Source organism: Helianthus annuus, chromosome 17, assembly GCF_002127325.2.
Source record: "Helianthus annuus cultivar XRQ/B chromosome 17, HanXRQr2.0-SUNRISE, whole genome shotgun sequence".
In the NCBI taxonomy this organism is placed as follows: domain Eukaryota; kingdom Viridiplantae; phylum Streptophyta; class Magnoliopsida; order Asterales; family Asteraceae; genus Helianthus; species Helianthus annuus.
The window spans coordinates 187,100,396-187,124,148 of NC_035449.2; the positions used below are offsets into that span (position 1 = coordinate 187,100,396).

The 23,753-nt window shown below is 37.3% G+C and overlaps 1 long non-coding RNA gene across 1 annotated transcript; it reads left to right on the plus strand.

Moving 5' to 3' along the window:
* The first annotated feature begins 6,943 nt into the window (after nucleotides 1–6,943).
* On the plus strand, nucleotides 6,944–8,016 carry LOC110923210. Its single transcript, XR_004885464.1, has 4 exons — nucleotides 6,944–7,042; nucleotides 7,138–7,465; nucleotides 7,542–7,625; nucleotides 7,715–8,016. It is a non-coding gene; the product is annotated as an uncharacterized LOC110923210 (long non-coding RNA).
* The last annotated feature ends 15,737 nt before the right edge of the window (nucleotides 8,017–23,753 follow it).

Sequence of the window (23,753 nt, forward strand, 5' to 3'; positions counted from 1 at the left end):
TCAGAGCTTTTCCAAAAGTGGAAAGTTTGACAAGGACAGCCCCTATTTATAGGCTTCCAAAAGAGGAAAGGGTCAGCTGATCGAACAGCATTCCCTGATCGAGCAGCTGCCCGATCGAACAGCCTGTTCGATCGGCTAGCTTGTTCGATCAGGTTGCCCTGTTCGATCGGCTAGCCTGTTCGATCAGGTTGCCCTGTTCGATCGGCTAGCCTGTTCGATCAGGTTGCCCTGTTCGATCGGCTTGCCTGGTTTTGAGTGTTTCGCGACGATTTTTGATATTTCGACTTCGATGAACGATGATTTGAGAATGATAGAATTTCCTAATCAAATTACTTTTAGTCTCAACTACTATATCTAACATACAAGCATCCTTACAACCATTTCGGGTTCGATTTCCATCGAGTTTGATTCACCTTTGAGTCTTGATTGATTTGATTGATTCTCCACACACTTTAACATAAAAGTAAACATGCACAAGTAACACATAAGGCACACACACACGTATAAAAAGTACTAAAATCCCCACACTTGAGTTTGATGATTGATTCGATTCACCTTGGTTATTGATTGATTAGCTTTATTGCATTGTTACTTCCTACCATTCACAGTCGGTCGTTGATTCACAGTTCGATTATCGTCCGATTAGTTTGATTATACAACACTTACTCCAAATAATATGAAAATCAAAATGAAACTAAAATGAAATTAATCTTTATTGATCTTTAATTCCAATAACAGTCAACACTTGACTTTGACTTTGACTTTTGGAAAACACGGGGTGTTACATTGGTAGTACCGAGTTTATTGGGTTGTGAATCGTCTGACTTGTTTATCATGTCCTAGTTTTTAGGTAGAGTAGTTTTTTTTAATATTCTCACATATGTATGATGTATGGCTATTTATTGTTTTTGTTTATTGAATACAGTACACCCATTTTTTCATTCGAAACAACTTCTGTAAACTTTCTCCATCTTCAGACATTTTTACATTTAAACCTTCTGTGTATTTACATTACATACATAATTGTGAGTGTGTGTTGAATGTGTATTTGGGGCCTGAACCAAGACTATACGACCCGTAAGTATTTACATACATAATTCTAAATTTTATAACATAATAATAATTATAATTAAGCTAACTCTACAACACACTACAAGAAAGGGAGGCTTTTAGCGGCGACGGTCCTAATGTCGCCGCTATTGGTCGATCCGTGTCACACACCCTGAGACCAAACCCCAGCCGTTGATCAAAATCCTGATCTAACGGTTGGGGACTTAAAAGGCAATACCGGCGACGTAAAGTAGGGTATTAGCGGCGACAGCTGTCTCCGCTAAAAGTTTGTGTCCCACATTAAACCCTAGCCACACAAATCTTATCCTGGTTAAACCAATAGCGGCGACGAATGGTCAATACCGGCGACGAGGCGTCTCCGCTAAAAGCCGATACGTAAAACACCTTTATCAGCGACTTTCCCTCTTTCCTCTTCACTTTTCCCCCCAAATTTCTTCCTTCCACCGCCGGAGACACCCGAATTTTGGCCCAATCGGTTAGTTTTACTTGCTTTATGCTACATTTCTTCTCTACATTTGTTACATACGCGTTATAGGCTTTAATTTTTGCTATTTTTTGTGTATTTTTGTGTTTGTGGAAGAAACTCCGGTCACCGCCATCTCTTCTCCGGTCACCACCATCTCTTCTCCGGTCACCACCTCAAAAACCGGTTAGTTTTTTTTTATTTTTTATTTTTTTTGTTTTAAGTTTAGAAATTCTATAATTTTTAGTTTTGTTATGTAAATTGTGTATGTTAGTATGTATGTTTGTATGTTGGTATGATTGTTAGTATGTAAAGTGTATGAATGAATGTATGTAAGTTTGTATAATTGTTAGTATGTAAATTGTATAATGTAGGTGTATTTGAAAAATGTGTATGTAAATTGTATAATGGTTAGTTTTTTTTTTTAAAGTTTAGAAATTCTATAATTTTTAGTTTTGGTATGTAAATTGTGTATGTTAGTATGTATGTTTGTATGATTGTTAGTATGTAAAGTGTATGAATGAATGTATGTAAGTTTGTATAATTGTTAGTATGTAAATTGTATAATGTAGGTGTATTTGAAAAATGTGTATGTAAATTGTATAATGGTTAGTTTTTTTTTTTAAAGTTTAGAAAATGTATAATTTTTAGTTTAGTATGTTAGTATGTATGTTTGTATTATTGTTAGTATGTAAATTGTATAATTTTTAGTTTAAGTTGTATGTGGGTATGTAAGTGTATGAATGAATGTATGTATGTTTGTATAATTGTTAGTATGTTTACATTGTATAATGTAGGTGTATTTGAAAAATGTGTATGTAAATTGTATAATGGTTCGTTTTTTTTTGAAGTTTAGAAATTGTATAATTTTTAGTTTAGGTATGTAAATTGTGTATGTTAGTATGTATGAAATCATCATTTTAAACATAACGATCTAAGAAAACACCCAATCGAAATTGAAATCATGATTTAAAACATAACATTCCGCCCAAAATTTAAAACAATCATTAAGAACATAACAAGCTTAAAAAATTGTACCCGTGTTTGAATTAATCATTTTAAACATAGCGAGCTTAGAAATACCCGCCCGAAATTGATTTAGAAATTAATTTCGGGTTGTCCCCGTTTATCTTGGGACTGCTTTTTGAATACTTTATCTCATTTAGGATGTGAATGTGTATTACATGATTGTTTGTTTAAGAAGGATTCGGTTATCATTTTCTCTTTGCTCCTCGGGTATATATATCATTACATATATACTTGGGAGCTAAGAGGAAATGCTGCCGAATTTTTCTTAAACAAACAATCATGTAATACACATTCACATGTGAGATAAAGTGTTCAAAAAGTGGGTTTAGCAGCCTACCCTTGTCTTGTTAATCCTAAATTAGATTTTCTTTCAGTTGCATAATGCCTATCGATAAAAGTTGGATTGATTCCCCACGTCATTCACCTCACTACAAGCAAGGACTCGAGTCATTTATCGAGATGTGTGAAAGAGTGATAAAAAACCACGATGAAGTTAGATGTCCGTGTACCCAATGTAAAAATTCCGGCTTAATAACTATGGCAGAAATGAAATACCATTTGCGTATTAACAAATTTTGGAAGGAATACACTTCGTGGACCTATCACAGGGACACGACTCCAATTGCACAAGTAAACGATGTTGCGCCACAAGACGGTATGGTAAACGTTATTGAAGACATTAGGGGGGAGCGTATGGAAGAAGATACATACCTTAACCAAGAGAACTCGAATGGAGATAGTAGCGGTGCTGTTGATGATTTTGAAGACCTGATAAAGGAAGCTGAAACAGAATTATATCCTGGTTGTACTAAGTTTTCTTCTATCGACTTTTTAGCAAAACTTTTGAATATAAAGGATACGTACCATTTTCAAAATGAAGGAGTAGATCGACTCCTCTCGTTGTTGCGAGAGTCAATGCCAGAAGGCAACAAGATTCCCCCTTCATATTATGTAGCTAAGAAGACATTTAAGAAGATTGGTTTGGCATAGGAGATGATAGATGTGTGCACAAATGATTGTGCTCTCTTTTGGAAAGAAAACGAGTCCTTGCAAAATTGTCCCGTTTGTAATGAGAGTCGATGGGTCGATAAAGACACAAAAGGCACGAAGGTGGCTCGTAAGGTGTTACGATACTTTCCTTTGACGCCTAGACTACGACGTTTGTATTGTTCAAGGCACACAGCGAAAGATATGATATGGCATAGTACCGGACGATCGGAAGATGGGACTATGCGTCATCCAGTTGATGGATCTGCATGGCAAGACTTTGATAAAAAGTACCCAAACTTCGCGATGGAGCCACGAAATGTTCGCTTAGGGCTTGCAGCTGACGGTTTTAATCCCTTTAACAACGGTAGTGGATCCTCGACTCATAGCACGTGGCCGGTTATACTCACCACATATAATCTGCCTCCCTGGCTATGCATGCGAGAGTCCACATTCATGTTGACCTTGTTGATTCCTGGCCCTAAATCACCGGGGAAAGACATGGACGTTTTCCTTAGACCGTTAGTGGATGAGCTTAAGCAATTGTGGCAGACAGGTGTACGTACTAAAGACGCAGCAACAAACACATACTTCACAATGAAGGCGGCGTTGTTATGGACCATAAATGACTTTCCAGCCCGTAGTAGCCTATCAGGTTGGAGCGGACAAGGCTACATGGCATGCCCAACTTGTAACCAAGACACTCCTTCAATACGTGTAACTGGTAAATGTGCTTATGTTGGCCATCGCCGGTTCTTAGATGCCAACCATCCTTGGAGAACAAGTCTCGACTTTAACGGGAGACCCGAGACACGAGACCCTCCGAGACAGTTTAGCCCAGCTGACATAGAAGCTCAACTAGGTCGTTTAATTAATCGTCTACCAGGCAAGCATCCAGATTTTGGAGGTAGGAGGATAACCCGGTCAGATTTCGAGTTGAACTGGTCCAAAAGAAGCATATTTTTTGACCTTGAGTATTGGTCTTCTCTGCAGCTGAAACATAACTTAGATGTAATGCATATAGAGAAAAATGTGTGCGACAGCTTGCTCGGTACTCTTCTGATGAACGATAAGAGCAAAGACACGCCAAATGCGCGGTCTGACTTGGAAAAACTAAACATTCGGCCGTCACAATGGCTGAAACAATCGGGTGGCAAGTTCTTAAGTCCCCACCCAAAGTACTCATTCAAGTCCGATGATCGAAAACTTTTTTGTCAGTTTATAAAAAATGTTAAATTACCAGATGGGTTTGGATCGAATATCAGTAAGAGGGTGACAGATAACAATGCTAACATTACCGGGTTGAAATCTCATGACTGTCATATCCTCATGCAACGTTTGATACCGATTGGGGTTAGAGGGCTTTTGACTAAAGATACATCTACACCAATAGTAGACCTTTGTATGTTCTTTAAGCAACTTTGCTCTAGAACACTATCGGTGGATGATATGAAGAAAGCAAAGGATGACATTGTTACCATCTTATGCAAGTTAGAGATGATCTATCCACCTGCGTTTTTTGACATTATGGTTCATTTACTTGTGCATTTACCTGATGAAGCGATTGCGGGAGGTCCAGTAGCTTTTAGATGGATGTATCCATTTGAAAGGTACATGAAAAAACTAAAGAACTATGTTAAAAACCCGGCAAGGCCTGAAGGTTGTATAGCTGAATGTTATGTGTTTGAAGAAGCTCTAACATTTTGTTCAATGTACCTTAAAGATGTTCAGACTAAGTTCAATCGCCCAGATAGAAACGATGATGTCGTTGTTGAAAAAAGAAAGTTATGGGTGTTTGAGTCAAAATGTCGTTATGTTGGCGCAAGAAAGGAGAAATATCTATCATTCATCGAAAAAAGCAAGATGGAATGGTTTGTCCTCGAAAACTGCGCAGAAGTTAGGGAGTACATGAAGTGAGTGCTTCTATCTTTAACATTTCATAATCTGTTAATTGGTATTTTTCGTTCCTTTCTTATATTTGTCATCAATGTAGTGAATTCAAACATACACATCCCCATGATGATCTTAAAACCAAATTTCTGGGATGGTTTCTCCATAAGGTATAATACATATATAACACTCATTACTCTATACTTGCTAGGTAATACATATATAACAAACATTATTACTATATATTTGTTAGGTCCATTCGATGAAAACACAAAATTCTCCAGAATTCCACCCGGAGTTGTATGCTCTTTCAATTTGTGCGAAAATGACTGCTTACACTTACACTGCTTGCATAGTCAACGGTGTTAGGTTTAAGACACTTGAACGTGATGCAAAATGCGCAACGCAAAACTCTGGGGTGGAAGTGGTTGGAGAGAACGGTGTGAAATTTTATGGCCAATTAGAAGAAATTATTGAGTTGCGTTATACAAATGATTATTCCACTGTCCTATTTCGGTGCAAGTGGTTTGATACTCAAAGGGGTGTAAACCATGACAATAATATCACCAGTATAAGCACTGAACATGAATGGGACAAAGACGATCAACTCATATTTGCTTCGCAAGCCAAACAAGTGTTCTTCATCCAAGAAATGTATCGAAACCAAAAAAATAAACATAGGTGGGTAGTCGAAAATGTTAATCATCGAAGAATTTGGGATCGGCCATTAAGTGATGACCGCGTCAATAAGGTTCAAAATGTTGGCGAACGCTTAGAAGATAGTGACGTTGTTGACAACAACTCTTCATCTGACTGTCCACTTGTCATTGACTTGACCCAATACTTTCAAATTGGATCTTCTCATGTTACTGCGGGTGAGCCTTCAATTGAAGTTGATCCCCCAACGGCCACCGTCGATGAAGTGTTTGAAGTCGAGACTGATTCTGATGAGGTCGAGGCTGCTTATGATGAGGATGATCCCGATTATGTGGAGTCTGACTAAAAGAAAAGTTATTGTAATTTTTATTGATTTGTAATTGATTAACACTTGTTTGAAATATTTATTTGAATTTGAGTTACACTTGTTGTACTTTCCCTTAATTTGTATTAGATACACATGCTGTAACATTTGTAACTTTATAGGGAGTATGTTTTCGATATTGTTGATATTCGCGTATCTGATGGCTGATGTGGCCCCCTGGGGACATGGGGGTGACGGCGCTGGTGATCCACCGATTCCTCCTGGTGGATTTCGTGGCACACATGAGACAGACGGTAAGTCTTTTACTAAATTATTTTGTAGTCCTTATATTTTATATATTATAAATGTTGTTACTAATTATTTTTGTTTTAATTGCAGCGGTTCCCCCGAAGAGGGTTAGGGGGAAAGCAAAAAACGAGAAACTAAGGCGTCTGGTAAAAGCGGGGGGGCCTGTATCGCTTACGTTTGACAGGCAGGTGACGTATACCCCTGTTGGTAAAACAAGGGATATGTTTTCACGGGAGGCCGACCTGTATATGTGGCGGTCCATCCCCCTCGATAAAATTGGATGGGATAACGTTGAACAACATTACAAGGATGCCCTCATGAACCACTTACGGGTAAATAACTTATATGCATAAAATTTTATCAAATATTTAAGCACATGCAAATCTAATTTATATATGATATTTTAACTTTTTTATTTAATTTGTAGGAAAATTTCAATTTTGATGAAGTGGAACGTGATATAGAGGCCAAAAACTTGACGGGTGGCATTAGGGCTGTGCTTATGAAGCGGTACTCTGACCGCAAGTACGAGGCTAAAAAATTATTTAAGAGCAAGGGAGGTTACAATGATCTTGAGAGTGCAAGGGCATTCCATCCCGAGGATATGCCCTATGATAACTGGTTGAGAGCCATTGAAGGTTTCCGGGAAGCTAAATATATTAAAAGAAGCGAGGCCAACACACTAGTACGCGAGAAACAACAATTCCCATACCGTGGGGGGGACATCTTCGTACGGTAGCACCGCCTATAAAAATGTAATGTTTTATGTATGTGTGCGTGTGTGTAAGCTTTTGTTTATTTAATGTCTAATCTAAGTTTAATGTTAAACAGGATATGGATTGGGTACCTACGTATGCTAAAACCCACACGGACAATCAAGGGAATTGGGTTGATCCGGTTGCTGAACAAAATTACGTAAGTATTTCTTTTAAGTATTATTTTCTATAACAAATATATATATATATATACACACATATATATTTAATCATCTTCGTAAAATACAGCGGAACATACAACAGGCCACAAGTCAATGGTGCGGTGAGGGTCCGCCAATTGCCCCGTATCAGGAAGCGTTGGGTGAGCGGCGAGGATGGTACCGCGGGATGGGGCCTAAACCTTCTTCCAACACGTCCTCGCACTCGTCATCTAACATGTCGTCTTCGCAAGCTCGGACGCAAGAACCCTTTTCCGAGGTAAACTGCGCAATTTAAAAAATGACAAACGAACGCATGTTTCCTTGTTAAATATATGTTGGTAGCGTTAATTAATATGCTAATATACGTTTTGCTATCTATTATTGTAGGATTTTGTTAAAAGCTTGTTCCAAACCCCGTCATTTTTGAACCAACTTAACAACTATCTTGCTTCACAAGGAAAAGGAAAAGGAAAGTCAAAAGGCTACGATTCTGACAACTTATTCGATAATGAATCCGACGATGAACCCAACGATAACGATGACGATGAGTGACTTGTTTTTAATGTATGCTTTGGATTTAATTAAACGTTGTAGGATATAATGTACGACTTAAACGTAGTTTTTAATTATATTACCTTTAGTATATGTTGATTATGTTCGTTGCGTATGCTTGCGTTGTTTGAAAATAGGCAGGTTTTGTTTTTTCGGCCGTAAAACTGGCTGGGCAGCTGTATATACAGCTGCTGTATTAAAAAAAAATAGACTTTTAGCGGCGACTTGTGTCGCCGCTATTGCTCTTCACCCTTTACCGACGAAAGTCAATACCGGCGACACTGTTAGCGACGACATCTGTCGTCGCTAAAAGTGCAGCATCAATACCGGCGACAGCTATCAATACCGGCGACAGTCAGTCAATAGCGTCCGAGCAATACCGGCGATGCTTTACCGGCGACATGTCGCCGCTAATAGTCAATAGCGGCGACAACAGCGGTCAATACCGGCGACAGCCGTCGCCGCTAAAGGTGCCCTGTTCTTGTAGTGGTACAACCCAAATACAGAAGCTTTTCAACCTTTATTTTCAAAACACGAGTCGTAGCTGAAATATAACGGGTTTAAGTAACTGAATGCCATGGCTTTTTTAAACAAGGTAAAGATTAGTTAATGCTGTGACTCATGATCAGCCATATAGAAAATGGATCTAGGTCAGTCATTATAGGTTTCACGCACTTATTATCTTTCAAAGCCTAACCAGTCACAATCTCTTTGCGCATGAACACCCTAAAACTTTTATCCTTTGGGAATATTAGAATATATAAACTTAATTATATATATGTTATGTATGTATTAGTAATTAAACTTATGTTTAGAAGTATGTAATGATTATATTCGAACGGTTGTGTTGGTTTGTGAGTTACTGTTTCAAATGGCGGTTATTCCCTCCAAAACCAACCACCTTACAACCGTCATGTATGATGTATATAATGAACTTGCCGGGAACATTTACAGGTACCAAGACAATTTCCCACTCGAATTGTCCATTCATATCAAACTGCATTCTCTTGTTTCCTGTATATCACAATATGAATCCTAATACTCAAGTAAGTTCCGCTGCACATTTCAATGATATTCAACAAAGTGGTATCAGAGCCACAGGATGTGAGGAAGATCTCAAGCCAACATCGACGATGATGCCCTGCAAGCATTGCACCGATGAAAAGAAAGAACAACGAAGAACAAGTTTACTGCAGAGGAGATGCTACTACTGCAATGAACCGGGACATCAAATTCTGTCATGCAAGACAAAAGAAAATGATGAGGCGACACAACTAATTCGTCTGGCCATCAATACCAGGGTACAACAACAGGACACAGTTGAAGATCACAAACTGGAATTTATCGTCACCGGTACAGATGGAGGATTGTGGTCCGAGATCTGGTATGTATGCATGTATTTTAAACATCACTATGCTGGAAACTTAGATGCATTTAAGAGAATAAAAAACATGAACGGTAAACTAATACCTGAGAAAACAATTTCTTTTTTATAAGAGGAATTGGGGCGGTGGATGTAACATCAGGAAGCGAGAAGTTTCGAATTCAGAGTGTATTTTACACCCCTGAATTAGATCGAAACATTCTTAGTTTAGATCAATTAATAATTCAAGGCTATACGGTTAAATTCGCCGGAGAAAAATGTAGAATATTTCCTATTTTTAGTGTGCCTGTTTTGAATCGAAAGAATGAAATTTCTGGTCTTACAAGGGAAGATGATGTAGGACCGTGTTTCGTGACCGAAACCGTGATTAGTGTGAGATCGGTTCAAGGCGGGAGAGATTAGAGATGGACAAACAACTTCTTTGTATTAATCCGGTAGTATAACATTACAAATCGGCCCGATTACAAGATAACCAAACTAATACCAAAGGAGTATACATCCGGGGAGAGACCAAGTGGTGATCTCTCCCCCACACAATGAAGCTCACAGGGAACTCTCAAATGAACTCCCCTTCTCTCTATTTGCAAATGAGACAAAGGGTTGGTATTTATACCCACACCCATTTGTCTAGCAAACACACATGGTCAAACAAATAACCCTCTCGTTTGACCACTTTAAACGAGCGGGTCAATACACGTTCGTTTGACCGTTTCACTAACTATTACAAATTCAGCGTAAAATAATAACTAATCTATTCGACAAGCATCAGACACAAAATCTGCATCAACAAATTCCCCCTTGTCCGTTGCTGTCGAATGCTGAAAATGCAACTGCAATCGATCTTCAGTCAAGTATTCATCTTCTCTGTATTAACAAATTCCCCCTTGACCGATGATCCAGGTAAGTAGTATCTTGGCGCTCCTTGTAAAATATTTCCCCCTTAAAGTACGCGTATCCGTGTTGGGTGTTGTGCAATTTCCTCAATTGACCGATCATCCGCTGATCTTCCAATACTCCAACCGACATTTGATAAGGGTTCCAATCTTTAAGAACTGCATCAAGTTTTGATCGGACATAAGAACTTTGTTTCATACAAGCATACTACATTGATAGAGATTTCTGGTGAACTGTCTTCTGTAAACCGTCTTTGTGGAATCGACCAAGTACTGCACTTTAATCTTCAGCATCAACACTCAGGAAAGTCAGCTAGACCAAGTGTATCCCTTGCAAGCTCAACCAGCATGCTTAGTTGAACTACATCCAAATCTCATTGTCTCGCCTTTGTGAAGTTGACCACGTAATGCACTACGGATCTTCAGCATCAGTACTCAGGAAGTCAGCTAGACCAAGTACATCGTTTGCAAACTCAACGAATTGAGTTACCCCCAGATCCCTGTAAAATCCCAAAGAAACATCAAACCCAAAACCGAATCCTGCAGGTCTTCAATCTTGAACTATCAGCTTTCATAAAGATTCCCCAGGTCTTTAGTGAACAACGCTTTTGTAACTACTGTAGACTTAAGAAACCTGTATTTTTCCGTGCAAAACCCTTCACGCTGGCTGGAGATTAATTAAAATCCTCAAATATGTGTATGTGCAAAAACATTCCATGCCGAACCGTTTGTATCACTAGAAAATCACAAACTCTACCACCTGTGATTGCGTTTAGAAATTTACCGAAGAAATTCAACATTTGAAAAATTTTTATCCCCCCATTTCTTTGGTAAAATCTCTAAACCTTAACAGATTCTCTCCACTTCAAAGAAACTGTCGTCAAATGTTCACCAATTCCCTCCACTGAGCGGAACTGTCGTCAATCTTCATTGAATGTTCTCGGTTCCGAAAAATCACGAAAACGACTTTCTACTTTGCATATTCTAGTTGAATAAGAACGTCCCCTAGTACCCCGTAGGATCCGACTTGTATCCCTTCAAAGACTTTGTGAACTCGTTAGGACCGGTATTGACATTCTAGGTTCATTCATTCGTTACCAAATGCAAGAATATGACAACAAAAAAAAATTTCTTCGTTGCATATTCTAGTTGATAAAGAAATTTCGCCTAGTACCCCGTAGGATCCGACTTGTATCCCTCCAAAGACTTTGTGAACTCGTTAGGACCGGTATTGACATTCCAGGTTCATACGTTCGTTTTCAAATGCGAGAATATGACAATAAACAAAATGCTTTCGAACATTTACGAATAATCGATAACAATCATAAACATTGACGTGCGGAAGTGAACATACCGTTTTTGTTTTTGGCCCATAGTAGTCAAGTCACCAAAATTTGACGTTTGCATCGGTAACCGTGACTACCCCACATTTTTCAAAAATCAATTTTTCATCATCTCTTGTTTTCATCATGCCGCATCATCCCGCGCGCTCCCAAATTCGTACGAATTTGATGTTGAGATTTGGAAGCCCGGTTCAAATAATCTTCGCGAACACTCGACACCATGTGCATGTAGCTACTTTTGAATCTTGGCCAAAATAAAATATGTCATAAGAATGGATCCAATTTGTAAAAGAAGCCCAACTGCGACTTAGTTATATTCAACATAAGTGAGCCCAACTAGAAATTGTAAGGGTAGATAAAGCATTTTTTAAACATCAGTGGACCCCTACGACTTGTAGAAAGCCCGAAAAAAAAAATAATGCTCCATGTAGAACCGTACACCACCAAAAATTTCTAGGATCCATGTGGTCCAATAACAAATCAAATCATTAGCCCATGTAGTGATCATGTAGTCATGATGCCATCCAACCATTAGTGGAGCCCAGCCCATTTAAAACTTTCACTTTTCAAAAAATAAAACCTAGCTGTTGCAATTATCTTCAGCCGACAATATCATGGTCATCCTTTATTTCTCTCTCTTCGATACACAGCAAGATCTACAACAGATATTCATGTCTCTCTCTCCTGTGATGCACACCTTAAACAACCATCCTCTACCTTCAATCATCGACACACTTAGCAGCCAGAAACTACCATTATCTTTCTTCGATACACAAACATCAAACCCCCAAAAATTGAGCTGCCGTAAAGACATCATCTGTCTTCCTCACTCTCTGCGATACCAGCCGATAATCAGCCGCTAATCAACATCATCTTCCTCATTTGAACAATCAGCAGCCGACGAAACAGATCTCTGGTCGACGAAACAGATTTGAAGTGAGTTGAACGACGAAACGGATCTTGAATTCTTGTCGACGAAACAGGATGATGTCAACAGGATGATGTCTGAAGTCGACGAAACAGGATCTGTTTCGCCGAAGGATTTCGTTTCGTCATGGGAAGTGGGGTTTCGTCGGAAACCCTAAAATTTCTTTAACAGCCGCCAAGAACATCATGAACAGAGCCACTGTTTATTCCCAGATCTGACGAAAACTCTTTAGAAACAAGATGAAAACTTGATTTGTTTGGTGTAAAACAGAAAAACTAAACCTCAGGTGTGATTCGTTTCAGCACAGATCTGAATTTCGGGTCCAGATCCGGGTTTTTCTCCATTTTCACCATTTTTTATATCTTGAACAAAAAGCACAAAAATCACAAATCTAGAGCACATGTGACTTAGTAAACGGTTAGATTTACTAAATCGGGCACCATGGCTCAGATACCATTTGTAGGACCATTTTTCGTGACCGAAACCGTGATTTGTGTGAGATGGTTCAAGACGGGAGAGATTAGAGATGGACAAACAACTTCTTTGTATTAATCCGGTAGTATAACATTACAAATCGGCCCGATTACAAGATAACCGAACTAATATCAAAGGAGTATACATCTGGGGAGAGACCAAGTGGTGATCTCTCAAATGAGCTCCCCTTCTCTCTATCACTCTCTAGTGCGAATGAAAGACAAGGGTGGTATTTATACCCACACCCATTTCACTTGCACACACACACGGTCAAACACATTACCCTCTCGTTTGACCACTTCAAACGAGCGGGTCAAAACACATTCGTTTGACCGTTTCACTAACTGTTACATATTCAACGTAAAATAAAATCTAATCTATTCGACAAGCATTGGACACAAAATCTGCATCAACAGATGAAATTGGAATTAGAGAAAAAGAGTCTATAATTAAGTCTGAATCAGATCATGAGGTATTCAAGACAGATTATTTGAATCAATATTCCAAAAATCTGAATCTGTCGTCAAATGAACCTGATTGGAACGTTTTGATTCTTCAAGCCATATCATTCAAAGATTTTCAAGACTGTAAAGCACTTCTCGATATGCTAGAAGATAATGGGTATGTTAGTAAATATAAGTTTAGTCTGGAAGGTAAATTCGATGACATGGTTGACTGGTTTCTTAAAGAGAAGTTAGAGATTACTACAAGACCACTTCCTGCATATGCTTCAGATAATCGTAAAGTCAGTCTGTTGGAATTATATACGGTAGTTAAAAGAGGAGGACACCAGAGAGTTACAGAGAATAATATGTGGGCTGTGGTTGCCAAAGATATGGGCTTTGATTATCATGATGGAGAGTTTATGAGGCTGATGTATGCCATGTATCTAGATGTGCTTGTTTATTATTACAAGTTTAAATCAACACAACAAAAGGTGGCCGAGAAAGAGATTGTGAAGGATGTACGCAGAAGCAAGAAGAAGCAGGAGTCTAGACAACCAGGAAGGAACCAGCAGACATACCGGTGCAGAACAAGATGGAGAGCATTATGCCTTTTACGCAGGAAACGATTGGTACGGGCTGAATAAGCTGCAAAAGAGGAAGAGGTTTAAACATGCTAAAAAGGCAGTGAATGAAGCGAATAGAAGCGTTATGATGCACTCTCGGAAGAACAATTAAGTTTAGGGGAGTGTATTAGAATATATAAACCTAATTATATATATGTTATGTATGTATTAGTAATTAAACTTATGTTTAGAAGTATGTAATGATTATATTCGAACGGTTGTGTTGGTTTGTGAGTTACCGTTTCAAATGGCGGTTATTCCCTCCAAAACCAACCACCTTACAACCGTCATGTATGATGTATATAATGAACTTGCCGGGAACATTTACCGGCACCAAGACAATTTCCCACTCGAATTGTCCATTCATATCAAACTGCATTCTCTTGTTTCCTGTATATCACAATATGAATCCTAATACTCAAGTAAATTCGGCTGCACATTTCAATGATATTCAACAGGGAAGGGGATCGAAAACAAAATGCACACATCTAGGGGCAGTCTTAAATCAAAGGAAAGACCTTTTGATAAAGTATGTGAAGCTATCTGATGATCAAGCAAAAGAAGTCAAATATTCAAATGTAAATGGGATAAAACCGAATTTCATGTCTATAAAGACCATCTCTGGAGTTTTCAGATGACCAAACATCTCAAGATTTTATTTTTTCAAAAGTTTCTTTATATAAATAAGTATATAAGTATGCGGCATTAATGGAATTTTCATAAAAATTAGGGGGAGATCATTAGTCTCGGCTAATTTTTAGATTTGCTAATGAAAAGTACAATTCTACACTTGAAAACAATTTTGACCACATGGTGAATTTAGAGGCTTATGAACACTTCATATAGTAGCTCCTAACCAATTCTACCTTCACAGTTTCTATGGCAACGTTCAAAGATCAATCCACATCTGAATGTCTGCTCCTTTACTTTTCACTACTACAGAGGATCAAGTGCCAAATAGAATTCTGCCCAAGAAGATGTCTTTAAAGTGGGTACGTCTGAAGGTTTTTTTTGTTTGGAGGGCTGCTCTAAATAGAATTCTGTCCGGACAAGAGCGAGCAAAAAGGGGAGTTAGGCTGGATGCGACCTGTGAAATATGCAGCTCGGTACTAGAATCAGCAGATCACATTTAATTCCTTATTCTGCTGAAAAGGAGACTTGGAATCTGATTTAAATGTGGTACAAAATCTTAACAGCTATTAATGATTCGGTGATGTCCATTCTAGAGATCCCTAGCCAAATTGGGAGTTCGGCTGTATACAGGAAATTGCTGATAACAGCATGTTTCTGGTGTTGTGGTTTATATGGAAGGTGAGGAACAAAAAGATTCTCAATAAGAGACCACAAAGTCCATGGGAGATCTTGGAGGCAATCAAATCGAACGCGTTCCATTGGCTAAAAAAAATAGGGCAAACATGTCTCTTAGAATGGAACTCTTTGTGCGAGTTTTCTTTTTTATTGTTATACTTCGGCCTCTAGCTTCCTGCTTGATCCTCTTCGAATAATATTTTCCATTAAAAGAAATTTGGATTTAATCCGTATTAGTGTCACGTATCTTGTTTAATAGAGTATACTTGTTCATATATAACCAAAATTAATCAACAATGCACACTAGTTATTCCGCGTACCACGAATTGGCTTGCTACTTATCATCAAAACAACTTAAAAAGGAATTGGAGACATGATTATTAGTTAAACACCAATCATATTTTACACATTATAAATGAAATCAATGATCACAAATCAAACTGGAGATATTAGAGGATTCTAGACAAGAATGGTAAGGAAGTACCAGGCAAAATATCACACGACATGCCACACGTGTTTCCTAATCCATGTACCATCTTCTTTGTTCTTCGCATACTTAATGTTTTTCCTGCCTAATCCAATTTTTTATCTTCAATAAAGCCTTTCTAAGAAGAAACATATTATCTCAAATTGACGGGATAATGAAACATATTAAGCACATAAATGTTTTAAATGATAATCATCAATATTCAAAACTTTAAGGTATCTGGTCTAGTTACCATATGTAGGACTAAAAATCAAGTACATAATTGAACTGTCAAGTGCAAAGGAAGTGTATGATAAACTTGCGTCAGTGATAGGCAAAGAAACCATGAAATGATACTGAAGAAATATTATTAAGATGATCCTGGAAAATATACTTTAGATTAAAGTATCAATACTAACTCAAGGTGAAAACCAAAATGAGCGATTTCGTGGATAATAACTCAAAGGCAACACCGAATCTATGTTGAAGCCTTCATGAAAGAGTTATTTTATTCGAACTACGCAAATCTGATACGCGTTATATTTAATTCTTCATTAGAAAGAATTCACAATATCTCACATTACATGAGTACGCACATTTAGAATTAATAAAATCCCTATCTCATAGGCGATAGGGTTGTAGATTTCGTATGTTGCTATGCCTTTGTTTACACATACCATATAGGCGCAGATGGATTTTGAAACGTTCTCGAAATTTTTACACGAGTCTCGCGATACAATTCCAAATGTTGAATTTAAGAACACTAACGATTATTGCAAGCTCTAACGATTATTGCAAGCTCTTGTGAGTTTACTAATGCGATATAAGAAAATATGTTGCTAAGCAATTTCCTGAAGAAATATAAATAATACTAAAACTAACATAATATGAGCTTCAAATAGTCTGACAATACAGAATGTCAGGCACATACAAAGGAAATAAGTTCTACAGCGATTCAGTAACCAGATAAAAATCTAATTAAGAATACCATCACATCCAAATTGTTTAAGAGTAACTAAACAGAAATCCAGAAATATTATATATGCAGATGGGGCTAGTGATCCTCTTATTGCTGCTGTAATAGCTCACATCACTACGGCATGTAACCCACTTGATTATAATAACCCGCATCACTACTTCCTGCCACATCGATCATGTAGTCCAAGGATCAAGCACAAAACCACTATCTAAATAAGATTTGTTACCTTCCCCGGTTCCGTTAATATTGCTCGAACCTCCATGAACATTCGTAACTTCAGGATTAACATTTTGTAATTGTAATGGCTGGTGCAGCTGATATTGCCGAAAGTTGAACATTTCGGTTCCTGCCACATCATTCAGTCCAAGGTTAAGCCTAGCTTCTGTCATGTTAAGAGAGTTTAAAGAATCAAGCACAATATCACTATCCAAATATGAATTGTTACCTTCCCCGGTTCCGTTAATATTGCTCAAACCTCCATGAACATTCGTAACTTCAGGATTAACATTTTGTAATGGGTGGTGCTGCTGATATTGCCAAAAGTTGAACATTTCGGTTCCTGCCACATCATTCAGTCCAAGGTTAAGCCTAGCTTCTGTCATGTTAAGAGAGTTTAAAGAAGGGTGTACCTATTGGCACACCAAACCCTAGTTGAATCAGGGTTTACCTACGCTACGTATAGCTCTATATGCAGCGTATAGGGTTAGCCCTATACGCTGCGTATAGAGCTATACGCAGCGTAGGTAAAGCATGGATCTCAGAGCCTGATCAGCAATTATTGCACAGAAAACAAGGGTTTATATGCGCTGCGTATATAAACCATCTGAACTTTTGGGGTCATTTTGGTGGGTTTGAAGCATCAGTTTTTCACAAGGTTTATATACGCTGCGTATAGAGCTATACGCAATGTATATAACCTTTCATAATTTTGTTTGGTCATTCGGCATATTTGTGGTACAAATTCTCACCCGGTTACAATGTTAACTCGCTTAAAACGAGTTAAAAATATATAATGTTTTATTATTATTTAGTCGATGTCGTCGTTAATTTATTTAGTCGATGTCGTCGAAAAGTGTATAACGTTAAAATTTTGAAAAGCGTATATACGGTTCAAATATATAATATCGTTTTCGAGGTTTTGAAATAAATTATTATACCAAGTCTAGTGCCGTTCGAATACTATAAATGTTTAAATATTATACCGTTAATTATTTTTAAATACTCGTGTACGGTCCGAATATATTATACGGTTTGAATACTATACCGTGTGGTTCGAATACTATAACGTTAAAATATTATAGCGTTAAATAAGTTGAAATACCCAGGTACTGTTCAAATATGTTACACCGTTTACAGCAAAAGTTTTATATATACAATAAAAGTTTGATATATACAGCAATAGTTTGTACATACATAACAAAATGATAAAATACTATGGCAGTGGATCCTGCTGCTCTTGCTGCTGATGCCATTCCGTATTCGGAATGTAGGGTCGTGGAGGTAACCCGTCACGCTGTCGGCGCTCCTGCAGCTCCGCAACGACCCACTCCAACAGATAGTTCAGCCTGTCAACGTCGCGACGGAGCCGCTGATATGATGGGGCAGGACCGGGCCCAACTTGTCGTGGGAACTGAGGTGCCCCGGGTGGAAAGTCAGATTACAACAAACAGAAATCGCAAATCATTTTTTTTTTCTTTTCAAAAACCCTAAATCAATTTCAAATCTTGAAGATATGACAGAGAGAGACTAGACTGAGAAAATCGAATTCTTTTAACAAGAAAGTTAAAACGTTCTAACCTTGAAGGATAAAGGACAGATTTCGGAACTTAACAAAACAAACTCAAGACGAATCACATCTCTTACTGGAACCCATTTATCAGTACTAAGTTTAAGCAGTATCAACATGTGATGAACAGTAATTCAGTCTTTCAACACTACAGTTTACTATAGTAGCAACCTTATGTCAACAGTAAATATTTCTTTTTCATCAATTAGAACTCATTATCATCAATCGCTAGGTAACTTGGCATGAATTTCATATGTATCAAGCACTCACAAATGTTTGTAACCTAATCCGACAAACAAATAAACCCTAATTTCCCTAAAAAACAACTAATTTACGGATTAAATACAAAAAAATCAAAATTAATGAAATAGGTTGAATAAATACCTGATTTATGCTTCAATTTCGCGTCGTATGTCAGACTGATTTGACATGGTACTAGGTTTGACTGTTTGGTCGTGTACCTACCCCTTACCTACGCTCCGTATAGCTCTATACGCAGCGCAGAGGGGTAACCCTATACACTGCGTATAGACCTATACGAAACGTAGGTAAAGCCTAAGTGTGTAGATAGCCAACCAAGGTGTGCAGATAGTGTGAGCCTAGTATTATTCCTGTCACACCCCAACCAATAGCGGAAACATCAGGATGAGACGAAGTGTGAAGATTGCTCGAGACATCATAACGCTAATAATTGTGACAAGTATTTAAATAATCATTTCATTTCATTTCTAAAGAATCAAGTACAAGGTTTTGAAACAAAGTACAACAACATGAATAATAAAATGATACAATACGAATACAATTCTTTCTAAGTGGGTATCTAAGCATCCTACTAGATTCCATGCATCGTCAACATCCACCTGTAACATGTTAAAATAAAGTTCAATGCAAAAGCAAAGGCGAGTATACAAGTTTGATACGTACATAGCAAAAGATAAGTTTTGAACAATTCCTCATAGCAAGCATGTGATTCAAGATAAGCCTTTAAATATGGTATGTGTCTAACATATCAAACCAAGGAAACGCAATATGCTCATGACATAACCGAGATAAAGGGGCGGGTCGTTAATCCTATAGCGCTACATATGTCACGGTTTGGCTCGTACGAAGTTAATGATAAATTCAACACATAAGATTAATCCAAGTTTAAAGCATCAAGCCATCACGTATACAAGCATGTTATAGGAATGTTCATGTGTTTAAGCAAAATGTGCATGTGTAAGTTTGTTGATAGATAAACATGTTACACCCCAAAAGTGGTAAAAGTAAAAAGGGGGAAATACGAGTATACTCACAAAGTTTGCATATGCTTTCCAATTATCCAATTATTGACGAGTTGATGAGGTTGGAAGATTGAATGTGTAGGGTTAAAGTTCAAGTATGCTTAGAGTCGAGATTCGGTATTCAAAACAACATAAAAAGTAAGATATGTGAATAGCATGTGAAAATAATCATCTTCAACACTTAACACTTGTATGACACTTGGTAACCACAAGGGTTATGATAATGTTTTCATAAGTTGAACACCCATAAGAATCACAACAAGGTTTAGGTCTTAGGTGATGTTCTACCACTTTAACATATAAACATGAGTTCAACATCAAAGGTTCGAATGAGTGTATATATATATATCTAGGTTAAGTACTACATATTATTTAGTCCAATAATTCAAGTAGGAGGTAGAAGATTAGAATCTTCATTTAGGCACCTCGTGTTATCATAGATGTCATGTATGGGGTAGGAAGGACATGCTTCCATTTAGGAACCCCTTGAATGTTCACCACTTCACTTGGTGTAACAACAACCAAGGAGGGTCACGAACTAGGATTTGCACAATAACATAAACAACCTAACTATAGAGAAATCATTAAATCACGTGAGGATTGTATGTAGGACAACCCAAGTTGTTCCCTAATCACTCATGTATCAAAGGCTATGTTTGACATGATTTGTGGATTGAAACCCTAGACAAAACACCAAGTTTATGAGGTTTAATCCTCTGATTTTAAATGTCTCAACCTTGTTTTTAAGCTTAACCAACCATGGGATAAGTTGTAAGCATTAGGACATAGGTATGAGATGTGTTGAACACAAGTTACATAGGTATAAACAAGTTTTTGATGAACATAAAAACAAACAGAAAGTTTATGGATGATTTCGGGGCATTTCTAGGTCTGATTTCTCCAAGGAGAAGTCTAGGAATCGAACCCCATGATTATCCAAGTAAGTAGGAAAAAGAATCAAGTGATTTCGTTAAGAAATGAGTGAGTTATGCTCATTTTCGTGAAGGGGTGTCAATCTGCTCGAACCTTTGCTTTCAGGTACGGTTTGGAGGATGTTTTGAGAGTTTTTAGTGTTGCAAAAGTGGTAGAGAGGCTGGTTATAAGTGGTATTTATAGGGGAAAGGATTAGGGTTTCAATGGGTTGGGCTTTGGAAGTGTTTAGAAGGGGTTACACCTTGAAACTAGCCCACAAAACCCAACTATATGGGGCTGAATTTTGCTGAATTGGGGCTGCCATATTTCTTTATTTTTTTTATTTTTTTTAAAACATTATAATGAGTAATTTTGTTAGTTAAGTTGTGTAATAATATGCAACAATATTTCCCCTAACTTGTAACAAGGTGAAATATGAAATAAAACATGATTTAACTAGGTAAAAAGTGTAATGTACAAGTATGTAACATGTTTGTAAGTGACAAGTATATGTCACATATTAGATGATTAACCGTTGCATAAATAAGCATATTATTAGGGGTTTTTAGGTATCAACAATTTAAGGACAATCATGGACATGCATCGTGAATAAGTATCGTATAAGTATGAATTACAAATAAGGATTCGATGTACAATGAATTCGAACGTAGGAACATGTATGAATATGTAGATGGTGAATTTAAAGAAATACGAATTTTATTTATGATCCAAGTCTCGGATTTTACAACGAGAAGACGACTATAATAATACAAGATTTCCAAAAATAGCATTACAAGGCGAGCTTTCTAATTATGGAAAGTACGTAGAAGCAGGGCGTTACAGTCTCCCCTCCTTTAGGAAATTTCGTCCCGAAATTTATTCAAGAGGAAGACTTGAAAGAGTTTTGGCAAAAGGTGACTATTAAGAATTGAGACTTGAAAAATTTGAAACGTAAAAAGTATGAAATTTTGAAGGATGACAAGATAGGTTTGCAAAGGAGTTCGTTTGTCTAAAATGATTTGAGGTACCAAACATAATTGGAAAATTATAGTTGCGTATATGGAATTGAACGATAGACTCTTAATAAACGAATGCAAGCATAAGAATGGCATATGTATTGGATAGACGAAAGTAGCGTGCTAAGAATGAAGTCTCGTCATGGATAATCGAATATAATGCGTTTGTGAGTTGTTTAAAGTTTGAATTAGGTCTAAAAGGTCTGCAAAACACTGATTTTCTCATGGCACGTCTTACGAAAGTTTGGTAACATGATGAAAACACTTATGTATAGGAAGTACCAGCGGCGTATCCACCATGTTTTGACCACATTACGTCCGTTTCGTGTTCGGTGTCATGTTACGTTCCGTGTCTTACCATATACAGTAGTACACTCTATGGTTTTTCATGAGCCAATTACTATAATCCCGTGTGCACCCGCGATTATCTTGATCGTCGCATGATCCGCATAGCTTGTACTAGTTGTGTATGAATCGGGGTATACATAAAAAGTTTAGAATGTGTACGTACAAGAATATGGTATATAAGCAAGTCCATGTTTAAGTATGTGTGGGACCCACGCAAGCGAATCCCTCAGGTTACGCTCGCGTATAGGTACGAATGTATGAATCATGAGTATAAGCAAAATTATGAGCATAAGTATAAGTTTAAGTATGAATATACACGTAAGTATGGGTATCAAACGTACGCGTAGTATGAGTATATGTGTAAGCATGAAACGTATAAATATAATTAAAATCATAAAAGGCATGAGTACAAGTATGAATATGATTACAAGTATAAGCATAAAATGTGTTGTTATGAATATGAGTGAGAGGGTGAGTACAAATACTATTGATTACGTATATAGTATTAATTGAAACATAACAAAGTTACGTATGTAAGAGTGCTCAAAAGGTTGAGTACGTAGATACGAACGATATAAGTGAAATTGTTGCGATGAAGCGACAAAACGTGTATGATGACATGCATGTATAGTTGTTTAAACGAAACGTTGAGTTTATTGAATCAAATTTAGATTGGGCTTGGTTTAAAAAGGTAGAATATAGTTTGCATATGTAAGAGGATATAAAGTACTTATTGGTCATGCATATCGTATTTTGTAATGAATGGAAATGCTACCTTTGTTTTAAAAGAGTTTACGAAATCCGAAGATGGTCGGTCCCCATGGAGTCTTCTTGCCCACGTGTTTTGAAAAATAGGTGTAGGAAAAGGTAAGTTCGTTTCATCAAAACAAGAAATTTTAGAGTTTTTGTGAATACGTTGATCCTTGGAAAAGGGATTTATCAAAGGTCTTAGTGTTCATTTTAAAGGGTTTTGACAAATGGTTCGTTGATGTTGGAAATATTCTTTGGTAAAACGATCTCATAATATCTATAAGATCCTATAGGTAATTGAGAAAGGTTGGTTTGGTTTCAATTAAGAATGGAAGTCTCTAGTATGACGATATAATGTGAGCAAGTTTTTGTGATTAAGTCGAATACGAAGTTCATGGGCAAGAGTTTCATTGGGCCGATTAAATTGATAGGTAGCATTTCTTAAGGTTTTGAAGTTTGCGTAATAAAATGTTTTAAGACATGATTAAGAATCTCGTGTATATGAGTTGAGTACGTTTTGACAAATCAATGTATTTTGAAATCGGTATGAGTGGGTATTTTGAATAATGATAAACAATTTGGGTATAAAATATGATCGAGTTTGCATAATAAGATATTTTGAAGAGACGTTTTGGT